Genomic DNA, 8,795 nt, shown 5'->3' with positions numbered 1-8,795 from the left:
TAGTTTAAAAAATGTTGTCTTTTATGGGTCAACGACAACGGTTTTAGCAAACCATTGTCTATGGGCATGTTTTTTGGTTGCTAAAGACAACAGTTTTTCTTAAAACTGTTGTCTTATATGGGTTACGACAACGGTTTATAAGCGTGTTTTTTTGGACATTCGACAACAGTTTTAGAAAACCGTTGTCGATTAGCGTGTTTTTTGGACAAACAACAATGAACCATTGCTATATTTAGCGACGGTTTTGCTAAATCCGTCGCTAAATTTAGCTAATTTAAAATAGTGACGTTTTTTTATTAAACCGTCACTACCTTTAGCGACGGTTAACCTTAAAACCGTCGCTAGTTTTAAATTACGACGGTTTGGTTTAAACCGTCACTAAATTTATGGACGGATTTAGCAAAACCGTCGCTATATTTTGCGACTGTTTCTAGCAAAACCGTCGCTATTTTTAAATTTGTGACGATTTAATAAATAAACGTCGCTAATAGCGACTGTTTAACCAGAAACCGTCACAAATTGTCTATAAATATCAATGTTTTCGGTCCATTTTCCGCCACACCACTTCACAACACTTAAAATTTTTCTCTCTTACACGATTTTAGTTTCGATTTAGGATAAATTTTTTAGCTTCAATTTTTTATACATTTTTAAGTGTTAATTAAGTTTTTGAATATTGTTAGCATAGTTAAGTTTTTTTAGATTTGCTAAATTATTACAAGTAATATTTTTTATTTTACGAAAAAAATTAGCGACGAAAATGCTACAAAAATCGTCGCTGATTAGCGATGAAAAACATGAAGAAACTATCGCTAATTTTAGCGACGGTTGTAATTAGCGACGGTTGTAATTAGCGACGATTTTTTCATGATTTTCGTCGCTAATTAGCGACGGTTTTTTCATAAATCAGTCGCTAATATATTTGCGACGGTTTTTGAAAAACCGTCACAAATTGTAGCTACAACAACGGTGAAAAATCGTTGTCTTTGAGCGAACCCTTTAACCATAGGGGCTTTAACAATGGTTTTTCTGGACATACGACAACGGTTTTTCACCGTTGTCGTATGTCTTTTTTCTTGTAGTGTACCTATGGTGGAGTTCATCTACAAAAACAGTTTCCAATCATCTATAGGTATGGCTCCCTATGAAGCACTATATGTAAGGAAGTTTAGATCGCCGATTCATTGGGATGAAGTCGGTGAGAGATCAGAACTTGGCCCAGAGATCGTTCAGCAGACTGCAGATATGGTGGTCAAGACCATGACAGGATGAAGACTGCCCAGAGTCGCCTAAGAGTTATGCTGACAAGAGAAGAAGAGATCTTGAATTTGCCATAGGAGATCACGTATTCGTGAAGATAGCACCCATGAAGAGTGTTACAAGGCTTGGGAAGAGAGGCAAGCTGAGTACAAGATTTATCGGACCATTCAAAATTCTTGACAGAGTTGGGACACTTGCTTATCTTGTAGCTCTACCGTCGAATCTGGCTGGAGTACACAATGTGTTTCACGTTTCGATGTTGAGGAATTATATGGCAAATCCTCCGCTCCTATCTGTCTAGAATTTGGACAGGTATTTCTTCATATGATAGATCTGGAGCAAGCTGCAACAGCTCATAACTCAAAACATGCGATCAGTGAAGGAGGCCACTTGGGAGGCCGAAGCAGTTATGAAAAGTCACTACACGGACTTGTTTAGTAAGATTTAATTTCGAGGACGAAATTTATTTAAGTGGGGGAGGAATTGTATATCCTAAAATCAGTAAACGTAAAACCCATGCATTTATTTAAATTGCTAAATCCTTTATTTAATTTTAACATGATTTTTACGATGCATGATTTATGATATTTGCATTATTTTTAAATTATTACATGTTTATTTGATGTACGTTGTAATGCCCGAGAATTATATGTTGATAATCTGAGATTAAGGATTATGACTTGTAGCGCTTATAGATGGAACAAGTTGCGATCAGAATGGGACATGCACGAGTTAGCCTAAGTCGAAATCCCGTAGGTATCGTGCACATGCGCGGCAGAGAGGCGCGCATATGCGCGAGTTCCATGTGCCAAGGTCGAAGGTCTCGCGCATATGCGTGAGAAGCGACGCGCATATGCGCGAGTTGTTGGAATTGATTCATACGGAGACCGTAGGTCTCGCGCATATGCGCGAGAAGAGTGCGCGCATATGCGCGAGCAGCAGAACTGCCAAAATGCCTAGACCGAAGGTCTCGTGCATATGCGCCGGTTGAGGTCGCGCATATGCGTGAGACGTGTTGACAAAGAAAGAGCCATTTTCCCCTTGCCATGCATGTGATATATATAGTTTCATTCATTCTTCCTCATTTCTTCAGCAGACATCGAGACAAGTTTCAGAAATCCTCAAAGCATCAAGTTTGATTCGTATTGTGATTTCACGCGATCCGACCGTCTGATTTTCAATCCGAGTGTAGATTCTTGTTCCTCTCATCATAAGTTTTCAAAGGATGTAAGTATTAATACATTCAGCATGTTTTGAAGTTGAGATGATTGGGGAAATCAGCGTTTGATTGTTATTATTTGTTCTTGTGATCATTGGGAACGTTTATTCGCAACCGGATCGAAGAACGGTTATGATATGCGATTTTTGTGTAAATTCCAGTATGTCTTGAGTTTAGTTATGTAGATTTTGAGATGATGGAATATATTTGGGATGATTATGAGTTATTGATATTGATTATTGATAATTGAGTTGACCGGTATCGCGAGATTTCGCCGTTATGCCGTCGAAATATACCTAGATTAATATTGATCGTATATGTATTGAGTTGGGTTGAGATTGATAGAATGCATTTTGAACATGTCATTTCAGATTTGTTGTGACAAGCTTCGACATCGAGACCTCGACATTTCTAAAGACTACGACGAGGAAGGTATAATTCAATGTTTGATTGGGGAGATACAACTCGAGTTAGAATTGATTCGAGTTTCCCAAAATCACATACTAGATTTATATTTCTTGCTATGCTGGTGCTTTGTTTTGATTTATATACAAGCATTAAGATAGGAGAGTCATTGGCGGACTTGCCAAGTTTCTAGATGTTCGGTGGTATCGAAGCATAGGAGAAGATTGACTCCTATTGTAGAAATTCGATACAGACAGGACCGAACAGGACCGAAGTTTAGGAATAAGACGTACCGCCACCACGATTGGGAGGGTAGGTAGGAGACTTGTTACGTCTTATTCACACCGGGATCCCTAGATTAGATATGAATTGAGTCAAAGGTATGAGTTTGATTTATATTGCTTGACTTATTATGATTATGTTTCATGTACTACAAGATGTATTGTTGTTGATTTCATTCATGATAGTATGTTCATGATTTATATTGTGTATATGCATGTATACATGTTTTATACTGGGATTTGTTATCACCGGAGTATCCGGCTGTTGTTGTGTCTGTATGTGTGCATGACAACAGGTGGGACAGGATCAGAGTCACGCAGAGAATGAGAGATCGAGTTAGCGTGGAGATTTCGGGCGTAGCAGATGAACTAGGAATGTTTACATGTGACATGTAGTTGTGGTAAACTCTAGTTTGTATTATGGAAAGGGAATAAGACATGTATTTACCTTTGTTGAAATAAAATAAAGAATGTTGTTTGTGTATGATTTTATACAACTGTTTTTGATATTAAAAGCAAAATTTCGACCCACATTTTCTAGAAAAGATCCACTTAATCCCAAAGATAATTGAGTTAGAGCCCGGGTCCTCACAACAGGTGGTATCAGAGCCATAGATTCTGTAGACTGAACTAGAAGAGAGTGAGCGGGGTAGATCGAGTCGTCTTCCTTGCTTTTGTGATGTTAGCATGCTATTCATTGTATGTTGAGTTACATATGTCCTATATGAAAGCATGTTTCTTGTTGTAATACATGTCTACCTGTTTATTTGATTTGATTGCGACATGTATTAAGCACAAAATGAATCAGAACTGATTCTTGATCAGAGGTATATGATCAGACGAGGACCGAGACAGATTTTATAAATTTTGTACTAATCCGTTTGATAATTAGATATGCCTCCTCGACGAGTACTGCAACCAGTAGCAGGTCGGCACCAGAACAGGGTAGTACTTCAAATGATCCTATGGATGTTACTGCAACACCGATGGAGACACTACTGAAACGGTTTCAATCCTTCAAACCGCCGACACTGAAAGGTACTGAGAGTGCTATTGGTTGCGAAAGCTGGTTAGATGACATCGAGATGTTATTTGAGTCCCTTGAATACACTGATGAGCGTCGAGTGAAGTTAATTGGGCATCAACTGCATGAAGTCGCAAAGAATTGGTGGTTTACCACAAAGAGAGCGTTGGAGCATCGTGGCACAGAGATCACTTGGAAAGTCTTTAATGCAGAGTTTTATCAACGCTTCTTTCCCGTGTCATACAAAAAAGATAAAGGTGCTGAATTTGCCAATCTGAGACAGGGACAGTTGAATATCGAAGAATATGTGGCAAAGTTCTCGACATTGGTCAGATTTGCTCCTCACGTTGCAGAGAGTGACTAGGCCATTGCAGATCAGTTTATCAATGGCTTGAATCCAGATCACCCTTTCATAGAACATAGTAAAGGGTGTCTGGGGGCATAATTTCATTCCCAAGCAAAAAGGAGTCTTTCTTTCTTTTTTCTTTCCTATGTTTTCCATTTCGCGTTTATTGTTTGTTTAGATTTGTAACTATGTGACTAGTGAAGTGGAAAGGCTAAATAGAAGTACGTCTTGTTCATTAACATCTCGGAAATATTCCGCCATCGTTAGGGCAGTTAAACCAACTCTCATACGAGCTCCCGGCGGTTCATTCATCTGGCCATAAACTAGAGCCACTTTTGATTCTGCAATCTTTTCTTCATTAATCACTCCAGATTCTTTCATTTCCATGTAAAGATCATTTCCTTCACGAGTACGTTCACCCACTCCGCCAAATACGGATACGCCCCCGTGGGCTTTGGCAATATTTTTAATCAATTCCATAATGAGTACCGTTTTACCAACCCCAGCTCCCCCAAATAGTCCGATTTTTCCCCCACGGCGATAAGGGGCTAAAAGATCTACTACTTTAATTCCTGTTTCAAAAATAGATAATTTTGTATCTAACTGTATAAAGGCAGGCGCAGATCGATGAATAGGAAAAACACCGGCAGACCGAATAACTTTGCAGATGCCTTGAACCGAGCCAAAGGAGCGGAAGCGGGCCTAATTAAGCAACGAGGACTATCGTATGCTGCTCCAGTTCCAAGACCACCACAACCCTCTTTTCAAACACCTCGCTGATTCGAGAGCGGTGGTAGTATTAGTGGCAAGAAAGATCAACTAAAAGCTCAAGGAAAACAGTTCAAGAGATCAGGGGGCAGTTCGTCGAGCTCCAGTGGGTCACGACAGAGAGGTCCTGGCCAGAGTACAAAGTATACATGTGTGTATTGTAGTTCTTGTGGAGGCAGACATGCCACTGAACAGTGTCAGGGCGTCATGGGTCGTTGCAATATCTGCAGACAGCAAGGACACTTCGCCAGGGTTTGTCCACAGAAAGGGATACAACAAGCTCAGGGTGTAGGAGCATCTGGTTCCGTAAATCAGCCTGAGAAGCAAGCTTCATCTGTTCATTCCTTTCAACCAACCCCTACACAGACCCAGCCCCGAGCCAGAGGTATCCAGACAGTGAGCCCACCTCCTAGACAGCAGTCTCGAGTATTTGCACTGACAGAAGAGCAGGCCCAAGATGCACCAGATGATGTGATTGCAGGTAACTGTTTTCTTTGCGGTTATCCAGCTTATGTATTGATAGATACGGGTGCATCTCATACATTCATATCAGAACGCTTTGCATTGTTACACTCATTGCATGTCAAGTCATTGGCTACTGTAGTGTATGTCTCTTCTCCGTTGGGAAGTGGTCTTATATCAGTGACTTCAGTTAGACAATGTATGCTTCAGTTTGAGGGTCACGAGATTGAGTTAGTTTGCATTGTGCTTGGGTTATCTGATTTTGATTGTATTGTCGGTATCGATATGTTAACCAAGTACCGAGCCACCGTAGATTGTTTCCAGAAGATTGTCAGATTCAGACCAGAGATGGCTGACGAGTGGAAATTCTACGATAAGTGTTCCAGATCTCGGATTCCCTTAGTATCTGTTTTGACAATGACATGATTGTTGCAGAAAAGAGCAGAGGGTTTCCTTGTCTATTCAGTAGATCTACGAAAATCGAGCCCGGCATTGGCAGATTTGCCAGTGGTATGCGAGTTCACCGATGTATTTCCCGACGAGATTCCAGGGTTACCTCCAGCTCGAGAGGTAGATTTTAGCATCGATCTCATTCCAGGTACTGTTCCTATATCCCGAGCTTCGTACAGAATGACACCTATTGAATTGAAAGAACTGAAAACACAATTAGAAGATCTTCTAGCCAAAGGATATATCAGACCGAGTGTTTCTTCTTGGGGCGCTCCAGTGCTATCTGTGCGAAAGAAAGACGGTTCGATGAGATTGTGTATTGATTACCGCAACTGAATAAGGCGACGGTAAAGAACAAATATCCATTGCCTCGTATCGATGATTTATTTGATCAGTTACAGGGATCCTCTGTCTATTCCAAGATCGATCTGTGATCTGGATATCACCAACTCCGAGTCAGAGATGCCGACATATCAAAGACAGCATTCCGAACCAGGTATGGACATTATGAGTTTATTGTCATGCCTTTTGGTTTAACGAATGCTCCAGCAGTGTTTATGGGACTGATGAATCGTGTTTTTCAGAAGTATCTAGATGAGTTTGTTATTGTTTTTATTGATGATATTTTGGTATGTTCCAAGAGTATGGTTGAGCATGCCGAACACTTAAGAATTGTGTTGCAGACGTTGAGAAGTGAGAAATTATATGCTAAACTGTCAAAATGTGAGTTTTGGCTGAGACAGGTTGTCTTTTTGGGTCATATCATATCTGGAGATGGTATTTCTGTTGATCCAAGTAAAGTTGAAGCGGTAATCAGTTGGCCTAGACCGACTTCTGTGCCAGAGATACGCAGTTGCATGGGTCTAGCCGGGTACTATCGACGATTCATCAAAGATTTCTCTAGTATCGCGAAGCTGATTACCCAGTTGACACAAAAGAATGCGCCATTTGTGTGGTCTGAAGCTTGTGAGTCTAGCTTCTTAGATTTGAAGAAGAGGTTAACCAGTGCTCCAGTATTGACGATACCTTCAGGTACTGGTGATTTCATTGTATATTGTGATGCATCTCATAACGGATTAGGATGTGTTCTGATGCAGCGGGGGCATGTCATTGCTTATGCCTCAAGACAGTTGAAGCCACCCGAGACTCGTTACCCAATTTATGATCTTGAATTGGCGGCTATTGTGTTTGCACTGAAGATATGGCGACATTATCTTTATGGCGAGAAGTTTGAAATTTACTCTGATCATAAAATCCTGAAGTATCTGTTCTCTCAATTCGAGTTGAATATGAGTTAGCGTAGATGGCTCGATTTACTGAAAGATTTTGATTGCGAAATTAAGTACTATCCAGGGAAGTCTAATGCAGCAGCGGATGCCTTAAGTCGAAAGGTAAGTGCCTTATCCTTATCGACGATAGGTGTTTCTAATTTGATTAAGGATTGCTGTTTGTCTGGATTATTATTTGACACAGAGAGTAGACCATTGCGAATTTCTACGATTCAATTAGAACCAGATTTGATTGTTCGCATAAAAGAAGCACAGAAAAATGATCAGAATGTTCAGAAGTCGATTGAGATGGTCAGATCAGGACATCAGTCAGAGTATCAGGTACGTAATCATGTTTTGTCTGTAAATAACCGCCTTGTGGTGCCCGATGTTTCAGATTTGAAACAACAGATTCTATTCGAAGAGCACTGTAGTCGGTTTAGTATTCATCCTGGGGCAGAAAGATGTAAAACGATCTAAAGACACAATTTTGGTGGAAAAAGATGAAATCAGACATTGCAGAGTTTGTGTCGAAATGTTTGAATTGCCAACAGTTGAAGGCCGAGAGAAAGAAGCTCGGAGGTTTACTTCAGGGTTTATCTATTCCTGAATGGAAATGAGATCACATTTCCATGGACTTTGTTACGAAATTACCACGATCATCCCAGGATTGTGATGCGATTTGGGTTGTGATAGACAGATTGACCAAATCCGCATGTTTCATTCCATACAGAATGACGTATAGACACGATCAGATGGCAGAGATATATGTCAGAGAGGTAGTTAGATTACATGGTGTGCCGAAATCTATCGTATCAAATCGTGATCCCCGATTCACTTCACATTTTTGGCACAGTTTACAGCAGGCTTTAGGTACGACATTGCACCTGAGTACTGCTTACCATCCCCAGACAGACGGACAGTCAGAGCGGACTATCCAGATCTTGGAGGATATGCTGAGAGCTGTAGTGCTAGACTTTGGCATTAGTTGGCAAGATTCATTACCACTTTGTGAATTCTCGTACAATAACAGCTATCAAACAAGCAAATAGATGGCACCGTTTGAAGCATTATATGGCAAGAAGTGCAGATCTCCTCTGTATTGGGATGATGTATCTGAGGTACCAGAACTTGGGCCTGATATGATTCGGGAAATGACTGAGAAAGTAAAACTGATACAGAAAAGAATGAAGACAACTCAGGATAGACAAGCCAAGTATGCGAATGTACGTCGTCGACCGTTAGTATTTGAACAGGGAGACAGAGTATTCCTGAAGATATCACCTTTCAGAGGGGTAGTCAGATTTGGCAA

The sequence above is a fragment of the Primulina huaijiensis genome, chromosome 13 (assembly GCF_012295235.1).
Source record: "Primulina huaijiensis isolate GDHJ02 chromosome 13, ASM1229523v2, whole genome shotgun sequence".
Taxonomy (NCBI): Eukaryota; Viridiplantae; Streptophyta; class Magnoliopsida; order Lamiales; family Gesneriaceae; genus Primulina; species Primulina huaijiensis.
The sequence above is the reverse complement of the archived record's forward strand: the minus strand, read 5'-3'. Positions refer to the sequence as shown.